General features: G+C 39.2%; 1 long non-coding RNA gene across 1 annotated transcript; it reads right to left on the bottom strand.

Annotated features, from left to right (window-relative positions):
* Window positions 1-1,338: 1,338 nt before the first annotated feature.
* Window positions 1,339-12,849, bottom strand: LOC125615975. The gene is made up of 3 exons (XR_007346574.1): window positions 12,478-12,849; window positions 4,756-4,919; window positions 1,339-1,503 (listed from the first exon to the last, which is right to left on the bottom strand). It is a non-coding gene; the product is annotated as an uncharacterized LOC125615975 (long non-coding RNA).
* Window positions 12,850-13,624: the final 775 nt, after the last annotated feature.

Raw genomic sequence — 13,624 nt, 5'->3', positions numbered from 1 at the left:
TCTTTCTTTTTACTTGCAGGAAAGTCTTTTCAAATTCAATTTAAATTTAGTTCAGAGAAGAAACATCACTGCTCACTGTGACAGGAGACGTGACCGATGTCACCTATACACATAGCTATGTGGATTGAAATAAAATTATTAAATTACTACTCAGTGAAATTTATTCCAGGGTTCCACAGAGCTCCACCTGTTTTCAGGAGTTCTGGTAAAGCAGGGATCTGAGTGAATGGGGGGCTGGACTCACAGTCTATTTCTAACAATAGCATAAACAAAGGCATCTCAGAGCAGGGAGTGAGTCTCATTCCTTAGGAAAGAAACAACCCAACATTTTAGAAATGCAGAAAGACTCTCTGGACATATTCCTGGGCTGAGCTCGTCAGGGAGGAGTTATTCAAAAGCACACAGGAGTCCGACACTTGGCGTCAAAATTGGACACCGCCACCTCTGTGAAGCTGTCATCTGTGCTTCTCACCCTCTTTCTGGACTTCATCTTATGGTGAAAGGGATGAAATAACCAACGCCTTTCTCTTCCTGCTTTTGCTGACCTTTCTTCCCCTTTCTGCTTCTTCTCCATCTTACTTGACCTCACCCCTGTAATTTCCATGAAGTCAAGAGTTGCAGGAATGAGCATCTAAGACCAAGTGAGAGAAGCAGTGGGCAGTGTCTGTGGACACTCCAGGGGTTCCCGTGAGACCCCAGGGGCCTGGCCAAGGTCCCTGGTTGCCTCTTTGAGCACCCTCTTCTGCCCTAGCAGTCAGCATCCTGGATTTTGCCTGATCCCCTCTAGTATGCCTCATAACTAGGATATATACCAGCCATGGCCCTGGGACTTTCCTGGGTCGGTAGAATGTGGCCAATATCAGGTTTACGCAGAAATGTTAATGCTGTTTGTTGATTTCACTTTTATCCTCTGGGTTGAAGCCCAGGATAGAGGCTATTCCTTCCACTTTTGACTAAAGAGGAAAGAAGAGATGTAGCCGGGAACTGCATCCTGGTGCAGATCCCTAGTCAACCCACAGCCTGCATGTAGGGCAGTCACGGGAAACTGTTAACTCAGTAACACAATCAAATTCAAAAGTCCCATGTTTGCTGCTCTCTCTGTAGGTAGATCCTAGGATAGATAAGGATGAGAAAAGCCCGGAGTCTTTCCTTAAGGAACAACAAGAACAACAACAAAAAGCAGCCTCCTTACATAGCACCTAAGTTGCATTGACTTAACGGCCACCCTGCATAGTGTCCCCTGTGCAGAGGAAGGAAGCCAGGCCGGGGGAGGTGAAGATTACCTGTTTCCGCTTCACTAAAGGAGACATCAGTATATTTGATGTAACACACCTGCTCACTGGAGATTTTCTTTTAAGCACAAGTCCCGCCCAGCAATGACCGCTCATTCCTCCATCTGAGGGTCTTCTCGCTTTAATGTCACTTCATGATGACAGGCATGCTTCTACTGTATGGAACAAGTCCTCTGCTGATGGGCAAAATCCATGCTCATCCTTGGTTCACCTGCAAGGTGGAGAAGTGGGAGAGGAGTGTGACCTGATGTGTGACCTGATGTGTTTTTATTTTCAAAGTCAATGCACTATCCTTTTAAAAAAATGTTTTAGTTATATAGCTTTATTTTTTTTTATATGTATATTTCTATGTGGTGCTGAGGATAGAACCCAGTGCCTCCCATGTGCTAGGCAAGTGCTTTTACCTCTGAGCTCCAAGCCCATCCCCAGGCCCTGTCCTCTTCATCAGCACTATCTACAGGCTACCTCTAATAATCTATTAAAACATGTATCTCTTTCCTTTTGCTGTAAAAAACTCACAATTTATGTATAAAATATTCATCTGACTGTCATCATGGAAAGAAGAGAACAGAGAAACCAGGTCTGATGTTATCAGAGGAGCTAGACCAACATCCAGCAAGACCCTGAGCACACTGAGTCCAACAACACTAAAGGAGAGGGTCATGGAATCAGGTCAGGAGATTGGAAATTCACCCTCGAGGAAAGGGTGTGACCGACCATGGTCACCATCTCCTGGTGATAAGGATATGTTAGTCATATTTTTGTTGCTGTAACCAAAAGATGAAACAAGAACAATTTATAGGAGGAGAAGTTTACTTTGGCTCCTGGTGAGTGGTCTCAGTCCACAGGTGGCCTACTCCGTACCTCTGGAGACAAAGTGAGGCAAAACATCACGGAGAAGGAGCTGGTGGAGGAAAATAACTCAGGGCATGGCAACCAGGAAGCAGAGAGCTCTGCCCCCCAGAGACACAATATAAACCCCAAAGGCACAGCCCAGTTACCCACCTCTACAGCCACAGCATACCTGTCTACAGCCACCACCCGATGTGGATTAGTCCGCTAATTATGTCAATGCTCTCATGATCTAATCATTTCACCTCTAAACATTCTTATATTGTTTCCCACCTGAGCTTTAAGGGAACACCGCAATGCAAACCATAAAAAAAAAAGAGAGAGAGAACCAGTAACAAACAGGAACCCACAATGAACAGGCATGGATATTAGATTTTCACATGATTTTTTGTTCCATTGCAGCCTGATGTAGAATTGTCACATTTTTCTGTTGGTTAAACATAGGATATAGAGATAGAGATGTGGATATGGATATGGATACAATAGTATTTTTCTTCTTTTGCTGCAGCATAAAATTTTCCACAAATAATCTGTAGACTACCATTTGAAAAATATTTGGGTATAATACTTAGAATGTAGAGATAAGGTATTGGACATAAAGATCTAAATATGAATACCCAGGCAACGATCTAAATAAAACTTGCAATTTGTTAATGAAAGAATTCATTAGATTAACCAGAAGTTGTTTCAACTCTGAGTCCTGTTCACATAAATCCCACTCAAGTTGGTCATTTCTAAGGTCTTTAGGTAGATGTGGTAAGTGAGTGTAGGAGACCCAACCTAGTCAAACCACATACCCATGAAAGGAGACTCATTTTCACTGGACAAATGCAGGCTATATCAAGACTTCATCAAGTGTATGCCTGTGTCTGGTAATTGCAGAGAAGAGTTGTTCTTTATTATTAGTATTATTGACAAAATGCATCTGATAACCAAGAGCCACAGCTGAGTTGGAATGGCCCCTGGCATTTTGCCAATAGTATTGGTTGACAGGTGAGGCATTACTATCCACCTCGGCTGCTACTTTGGAGTTCTCACGCTACTTTGGAGTTGGGGGGGGGGATTCCCGGAGAGTTCCCATTGGGGAAGTGCAGGAGGAGGGATTTCCGGAGGAGATATTTCTGGTGGCTGGTTCCTGGACTAGCCGCGTGGGGTTCGGGATAGTTCCCGGGAGCGTGTGTGGAGTGTGCTGGTGGAGTTCAGAAATAAAGTTTGTTCCTGCTTCAGTGGCTTGTGATTTGTGCCCAGCCAGACTGTGGCAGTCATTTGTCACTAAGACCACAGTCCTTGGCAGGGACCCTCTAGGGAAACCAGTTCCAAGGATGTGGCTGATGGCTGATGTGCAGGTGCCAACCTTTAGCATTCTACATTCTGTTCCTTTTCTATTTTTGTTTCCTTTGCTATGGCAAAGGGGTTTTTTTTTTTTTTAATCCCAGGAGAAAATTACTGCCTTTTTAAATAAGAAGGTAAACCAAGAAATGATTGTGGAATGCACAGTGAATGAGAAGGGTACTCCATTAATACAGGGGTTTGTTCATTCATTGATCCAAATCAACAAAAATTTAAGGTGAGCCTGTGGTCCCTGTCCTCAGCACTGGGATGTTCGAGTGGACAAAACACAAAACTCTTGTCTTCATGTTGCTAGGTTAAGCTGTGAGGTCCTAAAAGGATCAGGATTTAGGGTATTCCTACTTTGCTCTGAAGACCTGGGAGACTGTTTGCCCTGAGTCAATCATTTTCATTTATTAGGAATGATAATGTGCCAGATCCTGTTCTAATGCTGGAGATACAAGGAAGAGCAAGCTACGCTTTGATTCTCACTGGGGCTCATAATCACTTAGCCTTAAAATAATCACAGTCCCATGTGATGAGCACAGTAAGCAGAGCATCTGCTCAGTTGAGAGACAGCATGGGTGAGAAGGAGGCAGTGTGTCAGGCGAGTGGTCTCAGAAACTGACCTTCTGTAAGGATTGCTTTCCTTCTGAGTTACTTTTAATTATGTAAAATATCTACAGCTACAAAAATCAAACTAGCAACCAGATTCATCCCTGTTCTGTCACCCACCCCCCACAGAATTCAACTTTTAATCCAAATCTTAGGGAAGGTTGTGCAGCTTCCGCAGACTGTCTGTGGTGTGTGGAATATTCAGACTCCTGGGTCCCACGTGCACTTGCTGAATTTCACTCTCTGAGTTTGGATTGTGAAATTTCTGTTTCAAACAAGAGTCTTCTTCCTAAGTCTAGAAGAATCTAAAGTCCCTTGTCTTTAGGTTTTGATGACAACCGAGAAGTAAGGCTGTAGTAGTGGGGACAAGGGGGTTTGGAAGACAGGCAATCCTTGGATGCAGTGCAGACCTAGGGACATAAACTGCAGGACAGATTTGGAGGCATGATGGGCTGATGTATCAGAGAATGAGGGCAAGGGGCACTCCAGCATTTTAGAAAAATGAGTCTGACTCTATGGAGAACAAATGAAATGATTTTTAGAAAATGTTTAATTGACATAATACTTGCCTATATTAATGAGTTACAACGTGGTGTTTCAATTCATGGATATGTTAGATACTGATCAGTTCAGGAAAATAAGAGTATCCATTACCTTAAAGTCTCACCTTTTCTTTAAGGTGAATAAATGCAAATTCCTCTCTAAAGAGATCAGAAAAGGAACATACTCAGTTGTCGAGAGAAGAGAGATGAAGGTCTGATGGAGGGCAGGAAGGGTTTCCCAGCTCAGCACCTCTTCATCGTATCACTAGGCACAGAAATCTTCTTAAACCTGGAGTTTGTTATTTAAAAAAAAATCAAATAATTAATTCAGGGATTATTAAAACTTTTGGTGTTTGAGCTATTCTTTTACAACTTCTCCATTTAGAGAAAGGGTCTCACTGAGTTGCTTAGTGCCTCAATTTTGCTGAGGCTGGATTTGAAATCCAGATTCTCCTGCCTTAGCCTCCTGAACCACTGAGATTACAGGCGTGCACCACTATGCTGGGCTTCTCCATGGGTGTTTTAGAGCTTGATGTTTAGATTCAAATGTCATTTTCAAGCGCTAGAAAAGCAATTATTCAATCAGTAAATGTGGAAAATAAAAACACAACAAAACAAAAAGCTTGTTTTGGATATAAGCCACTAGCCCATAGCTTTCTTTCCCCTGATACTTGTTCAACCTGGAATATAAATTAGCTGTGGTTGTAATTTGGTACTGGAGCAGGTATTTGTAATTATTTCACAAAATAATGTGGATGTTAGCACCTCAATTCACAATAGTCAAGCTATGGAATCAATCTAGGTGCCCTTCAACAGATGGTGGATAACGAAAATGTGGTATAGATGCACAATGGAATATCACTGAGCCATAAAGAATAATGAAATTATGCCATCTTCCAGAAATGGGTGGAACTGGAAGATATCATGCTAAGTGAAATAAGGCAGTCCCAAAAAACCAAAAGCCAGATATTCTCTCTGATATGTGGATGCCAACCCACAGCAAGGAAAGGTAGGGAGAAGAAAAATAGAAGTTCATTCCCAAGGGGAATGAAGGAAAGAGAAGGGTGATGAAAATAGAAAAGACAGTAGAATGAACTTCCTGTGTTCATATAGGAATACACAACCAGTGTAACGCCACATCATGTACAACCACAAGGATGGGATCCAAACTGATAGGGGTTGTACTCCATGTAAGTATAATATGTCAAAATACACCCTGTTATCATACATATCTAAAAACAGAAAATAAAAATTCAATTTTTTAAAAAAATATGGATTCTAATAATTTCATCTTCACAATGTTCAGTTATTTACATATTTCAAGCCCTTGGGGAATATGCACATATTTGATTCTAATTGGCATAGGCCAGGTCAATATCATTTTCACATGCATAAAGATTAAGTGGAAATCAAGGCATAGCAAAATATAAATATATGGGTACCAAAAGGCCAGGATGCCTCTGACATTGCCCTCAGGTTGAGTAACTTTACACAGGTTTCTTCATGAGTATTGGCCTCTATTCTTCCTTTCCTCAAAGCCTTTATTTTAGAAAACTTGCAATTATAAATTCTTTTTTTGCCCCTTTGATTTGTAAGTATTCTATAATACAGCAATGTCTTTCTCAAGGACCTGAAGCCTCCTTATGAAATGTAATTATCAAGAAAGAGCCCCTTATTCACCCATCTTGAGGGAGGAGAGGAAGGAAACTTCCATCAGCGCCAATTAGCAAACCCACACAAACTAATTGCCTTAACTAGCTTCCTTCCTAACCTCTTTTAGCATGTGCCCACAAGCTATCCCAGCCCTTGAAAATCTCCCGCCTTTGGCATCACACAGACGCAGTCCAATCCTCCCCCATGGCTTGGAATGGTCTGGAATATATTATCCTTGCCTGGTTAACTGGTTTAGAGCGATTTTTCTTCTATGGTTCATCCCTGGGCAAGTAACAACACAGGATGGCATGTTGTGAAGATGCCACAGCACACATACCCCTTGCATAAATACATTTTGCCATTTCATTCCTTAGGGGAAGAAGAAATAGTGCTTACTGAGCATCTTCTTTGTGCTATTCCAAATTTAAATTTGTTTGTTCATTATTTGGTTTAAAAAAAAAAAAAAGGTCCTAAGGAATAAAGTCGAGGGAAGCTCAGTGGTGCATCCATAAATCAAAGTCAGTAGTAAGGTACTTGCTTCCATCAGAATTCTTCTCATTAGATAATCTGAGCTAAGAAAAGAATTCTCATGTGCTGCTGCCCTTTGGCCAGGATGCTCCAGATGGAGAAGGAGAAGAAGAGACCAAAACTTTAAATGTGTTGTCTTTTAAAAATATATTCAGATATTGGGAACTATTTTAATTCCTTAGGATTTTATTTCTGTGATCTGGAACCTGCAAATATTATCTTTAATAGGAAAAACAACAAACTCCATAAGAAATAAGATTTTTTTCTTCTTTCTTTTTTTTTTTTCCTATTGCACTTTTGGAATTCTTTTTTAAGGGAATATATGTTTTTTTTTTTTTCTTCTAAGCAATTTAGTGCTTTTTCAGAACTGATTACAAAATTGTGCCCAGGCGCTGACACCTTGCCTTGAAGATATTGACCCCTAAGGTAATCCAACCCCTGATAAAAGTAAGGCTTTTTATTTTGCTTTCTAATTCTTCATGATATAAAAACAAGTTCAAGCTTCATAGTTAAGCTATAATGGCTTCTAATGACTGTGACATTTAAGAACAATGACCCTCTAAGATGAAACTGTTGGGTCACTCCTAGGTTAGTTAACCTTCTGGAAGCTCAAACCTCAATTACTCCTAGTGGAGACAGAACTCACCACATAGGAATGGCTCTCCTTGATAAATGGCACAGGGTAATCTATTCTGTGACTTTCTGAAGGAAGAATATTTACTCAGGTGTGGAATAAATAGCCTATTAATAAACACTGAGAATGAGAATTGGCATTAATTAACAATTTTGAGACTGAGCTAATTACTCAAATTTTTTGTCAAAGAATTTTAAGAATGAAAATAATAAGGGAGTTCCTTTGAATAGGCAAACAGATTGGTTTGTCAAAAGTCTCATAGATATTTACTCAAGAAAATAATTTTCTTTCCTCATTGTGCTCTTTAGTAAAAAGGAAAATTCTACTCTTTAACCTGAGTGTTCATTGGTGTATGAAAAACATATTTGTGCCACACTGATGTGATGTAACTTGTTTATTGTTCATACAAAGGTTTTGTATGAACAATAAACAAGTTTTGGTTAGTGCTGGGTACAGGAGAATTTACATGTAAGCCTTGTGTATGTGAATTAATTTCCTTAGAAATGTGTGGCTTTAGAATGAGACAATTTAAATATTTTAACTAATCGATATACTTACATTTAATTAATTTTATATTTTTCATTGGGCATCATTATTAAGAAAAATGTATAAAATCATATTATTTTTAATATTCAAAGGTGGCAGTTTTAAGATAGGCAAATGGCTGTGCAACATTATGATTGATATCTATAATTTTTCTTTCTGCAGTAATCATTGGTACAGTCTGCATCTTAAATTGATGCCTATGATTATTTGACTTGATCTAATTTTAACATTTTAGGCTATCAATATATATTAAGCCCCTTCACTAAGTGGAGCACCATGCTTGACATAATAGAGAAAATTCCCTGAGCCATTTAAGATTGCTTTCCTTGTCTCCCAGCTGTTGCAAGCTAAGTGATTAAAGTTATTCCTTCATGAGAGAAAAAATGATCAGGTGAGCATATTTAGGACACTTCTCCTTTGCATTGACATTTATAATATCTATATGTGCATTTTCTTTTCAACTCTCACTATTATAACCTGTTATGATTTTAGAATTAGAAAACATTCTATATTTATGGGTCTGCATTGGATCATGGTTTTCTTGGTTTTGCCATCACAGTGCTGTTTCTTTGTGGCTTTGTTAAAATCATTCATCAGATAGCAACTGCTTCATCTAAGCAGTGTGGTGTCTGGAGGATGAGTAGAGGTACCACTGGGAGTCATCTCTGTATAATTGCTCAGAATATGTTACCTGACTTCAATTTGTCTTCTCTGAAGTTAGGCGATAAAAGAGATGCTTGTTTATACATCACACACCAATATCACACTGCAAAAATGAGGAATCCTATTTGCAAGTACAATTTGAAATACCTGGCAAGACTCACCATGACCCTAGACAGCAAGGGTGTTTCCAGGTTGCATGGATAACGCGAGTCATATGCACTGTTACACAATTTTGTTAGAAGTTCTGAATGCCTTGGATGTGGAAATCACTCCTTCTCCCCTCTGCCTCCTTTCTGTCCCCCTTCATCAGTCAGTTTCACTGGACTATCTGTGAAACCCAGCCGATGTGTACCCAGCAGGAATTGAGAGAAATAGCAAACTTATTTGGGGACCTCTGAGAGAGAAGTACTTCAAATAATGAACATATAAAAGTACAGAGCAAAGGATAGCCTCCTGGATACAATTCACATTAGCATCACAAGGCTACAGTATTTCACTAGGCTATTAAAATCATGTTAACCTTCTGCAAATTTTAAAATAAAAAAATACAACTGTAAACCACATGTGATGGTTTAGTTTTCCTCTTATAAACATGTCTGCTCTCTAGATTAATAATGCAATGTCAAACAAAAAATTGCTCAACTACATCTATTAGATGTGTTAGTCAGCATTCCATTGATGTGACAAAAATGCTCTAGAAAATCAACATAGAGGAGAAAAGATTTACACAGTTTCAGAGGTTTCAGTCTATGGTTTGCTGGCTCCATTGCTTCCAGGCCTGTGATGAGGTAGAGCATCATGGCAGGAGGATGTGGTGGCAAACGGCTGTCCACATCATGGCAGCTGGTTATCAAAGTGAGAGAAATTTAGAAAATGTGGATAAGATATGCCCTTGAAACCCACACCCCAGTGACCTACTTCCTTCATTTAGGCTGCACTTCCTGGAGTTTCTACCACCCAGTTACCAGCTGGGGACCAAGCCTTCCACACATGAGTCTCTAGGGGACATTCCAGACTGTAACAGAAATCCAGGTAGCCATAAAGGTAATAATGACAGAAGATGTCCAGAACAATATTAGGACAGAATTTAGAAACAATTTAGAAACCTAGCAATACAAAAAAAAAATCATAAGAGAAAGATTTTTAAGGTGTATTATCAAAACAAATAGAAATTTAGGTGTTTGAAAATAATAAAAAGTTAGGTGAAGCAAAAAGTCTACAAACTGTTTAGTAACTCCAGATTTTAATCAATAATGTCACCCAAGCATATGATTTAAACGGCCTGAGTTGGTATAATGGTATCTACGGGAAGAAGAAGCAAAATAAGCTGGTAGTGCCCGAAACAAACAGGAGCTCTTAAGTGCTTCTAGACCAGGACCCAGTGAGCAACAGAGGCTGTGAGATCAAGCAGAGAAACAGGAGGACAGAAATACACCATGAATGGAATTGAAGGGGTTCACCAGTGCGAATGTGGACTTTCCCCAGATGATAGAAAAACAATTTTCAAAACTCTCATCATTAACAGGTTTAATATTTCTACAGTACTGTTCCATGTTAAATGCCTTTTGAAATGTCATATTTTAAAAATCTAATATAAGTGATGTAGTTTGATACACACTTACTGCAAGAAATTTTGACCAAGTCACAGAAAGACTGTGGGCTTGTCTTAACCTTGAATACATCACTCACCGTTATTATGTTGTGGGATTGAGGACTCTTATTTGTGAATGTCTAATCTTCACAAGAAAAGCTGTCTGAGAAAAAGTAAAACATCCTGGTGAGTACCTTGGAAAGGGAATAGAATGTTTCTTATTTGGAGATGGCTGATGGCTACTTTCATTGTAATTATGAAATGAAAAATAGGATTTTAAAAGTATTTTTAAAATATTGGACTGGACCAGTGTCTTCTTACTTGAGTTTCTACATGGATTGAATACCAAATCTACAAATGGCCTTGACAGCCAATGTTTTCAAGAACCTCAAACAGGCGTGGTCAGAACACAGGCACAGGAGATGAGAGCCAGTGCCCAGAACACTGTGTTTAATAAATAAGTGCTTATGATTATCAACTCTCCTTCAAGTATGTGCTGAACACCACTATTCAAGAGGCACTGTGCTGGGGTGACCTCTCTTCCCTAGACACTGGTGACAAAGCCAGGTGCAGCCACAGGAAGCTCACAGCTACTGCACTGCACGCAGGACTTGGAGATTCAGTGGAGAACAGTAAAACAGCCTGAGGAAGCACATCTGCGAGTGACTTTCAGGAGAATTGCAGTTAACTGATTTTGCGTCTTCATAAAACAACCGGTGAGATTCGAGATTATCTTGTGTAAGTCACAAGAAATGAGCTTCTCCTGATTTGTTTATTTACCTATCACAATATTGGTGTTTGTATGCACATCAGCTCTGCCTTATTTAAAAGGCAATTCCAACTCTTTCACCCCAGCTGCTTAGCCCATTTTGTGACCCTGCTGAATGTCTCATCCCACTAACCAGTTGGCAGGATCTGCTTTTTGCGCTAAACTTTTCAGTTACGGCTTTGTCAACATCTTGTCTCTTGAGAACTGTGTCCTGCTAAACAGTATGGAAGGTTTACCATGCTGAAACAGCACTGGCCACCAGCGTTCTTCCAGAAGAAAGACTCAGGACAACCTCATGGGAATCATGGGAACCATGAGCTTCTGGAAATCAGGTCTATTTGCATTATTGAGATTTCAAGATGCTAGGGAGAACTAGTTAAGCTCTGGGCACTGATTCGTTTTTTGTAGAAGTGTTTACATAATATACAGCATTCCCCCAAGCAGAGGCAGGACGGAAGTGCTTATTGAGCTGAGCTCTGGGAAAGCACACAAGGATTTATCTAAAGGTCAATGAGTATTATGAAAAATATTGTTCATAACTAAAAGTAGTTACCACAACGCAGTTAAATATCTGTACGTAAAACTCAGACTTGTATTTAAAAAAAAATTGCAAAATCTTATTTTGATCTGGACTTCTTCCTGTACTGGAAGCATAAGGGGTATTGAGCAGGACTGGCGACAGGAAAGTAGCATTGTGCTTACCTCAACAGGCCTGGGTCGCAGTGTCACTCAAGCTCTTCCTTGGAGTCTCTCCTACAGCCCTGGGAAACCCTCAGGATCCTCCCTTTCTCTCTGTCACTGCTGAATTCCTCTTTGTGCCAAAATTCCCTCACAGTGTGGCTTCTGTCTCTGGGTGGAAGGCACACTTCCCTAAACTTCCTGTTTTTGTGCTATATGCATATTTTTGTCTTTGTATTTAAGGCACATTTCTTGTAGGCAACATGTGATTAAGCTTGGCTTTTTTAAATAATTGACAAACTTTGAGATGCTTAGATCCTATGTGTTTAATACAACCCATGACATAGTTTTAAAATGTATTTTGCTGCTTGTCTAATATGAGTAGTCTTTGTTGTTTTTTTTAATTCTTGTGGTTTTATTTTTATTTATCTTCACTTGTTAAGAAATTGAGTATTCTTTAGTTGTCCATGATCTAATGTTATTTGCTGGTTTGTTTTATTATTTTATTGGTTGCTTTAGAATCTGGAGTATGCATATTTAAGTCATCACAGTATCTTAAAGTGTCATTATACAATTTCATGCATACTAGAAGAAACTCAAAATAGTATTATTTCCATCTCTCCTCTAGATGGATTTGTGCTGTTTCATGATATAACTTATTTCTTTCTTATGTGCTATAGATTTTACTTTACAATGCTATTCTGATTATTTAGAAAATTAGATATTTAAATAATAAAAAGAATCCCCCCCGCCCCCTGCCCCCCAGAACACACACAAGCACTCACCTGTGCAGGTGTCTTTCCTTTGGTAGATTCAACTTCCAACAGGTATCGTATTCTATTTCCTGTGGGGCTTGCATCAACATTTCTTACAGTGCAGATCTGCTGGTGATAAATTCTCTGAGAATTTGTCTGAAAAGTCCATTTTGCCTTTGCTTTTTGAAAGATTTGTCACTGTGCATAGAATTCTGAAGTATTGAATTCAGGGAGTCTAGAATTTAAAGAGATCACAGTCTCCTCATTGACCTTCTCTCTGACAAAAAGCTGCTGTCAACCTTACCTTGCTCCTTTTCCCTCTGGTTCTTTCTAAGACTTTCTCTTCATCCTTGGTTTTCAGCAATTGGATTATGATTAACCTTGGTGCAGTATTCCTCACAATTATGGAGCTTTTGTGTTTGTTGACATTTTTGAATTAGTTAATTTGTAATTTTCGTCAAATTTTTAAAAATTAGGCCATAGTTTCTTCAATTTTTCTGTCTCCCATTCTGTCCTTGGAAAATCCATTAATAGGTGCATTTAGCTTTCTAGACTGGTCTCAACTGAATGATGTTCTATTCATGTATGCTTTCTTCCCTTTTCATCTTACATAGTACACGTGATTGTGTCCTTAAATTCACTACACTCTTCTGCCATAGTTCATCTGCTATTAATCTTATTCAGTATATTCTTTATCTTAGACATTATAGTTTTTGTCTCTGAAAGTTCATTTGGGGACTTTTTAAAAATATTTTCCATATCCATACTTTTTTCTTAGAGCATGTAAACATAAGGATAATAGCTTTCTTAATGTCCTTGTCTGGCACTTTTAAAAAGGTGTCATTTCTGGGTTAGTTTTGGTTGATTGAATATTTTCCTCTTTGTAAGTCATGGTTTTCTGCTGCTTTATCAATATGACAATGTTTGATTGAAGTGAGACTTAATATGTTAAGGACTAGACATTTAAAATTCCCTTAAATATTCCTGAGAATTGTTCTGGGGTGCAGTTGAGTTGCTCGGGAATTTTTTGATACTTTCAGTTATGCTTTTAGCATTTATCAGTGGGACTGTAAGAGAGCCGGGGACTTCAGAGAAACTGAGGCAGCACAAGGACGCCAGTTCAAACCTCAATTCTTGTGATCAAGTCAGAAAGATTTCAGACATGTCGTTCAGAGTA

Source organism: Marmota marmota, unplaced genomic scaffold (genome assembly GCF_001458135.2).
Source record: "Marmota marmota marmota unplaced genomic scaffold, marMar, whole genome shotgun sequence".
In the NCBI taxonomy this organism is placed as follows: domain Eukaryota; kingdom Metazoa; phylum Chordata; class Mammalia; order Rodentia; family Sciuridae; genus Marmota; species Marmota marmota.
Note: the sequence above shows the minus strand (reverse complement) of the source record. Positions and strands in the feature narration are given on the sequence as shown.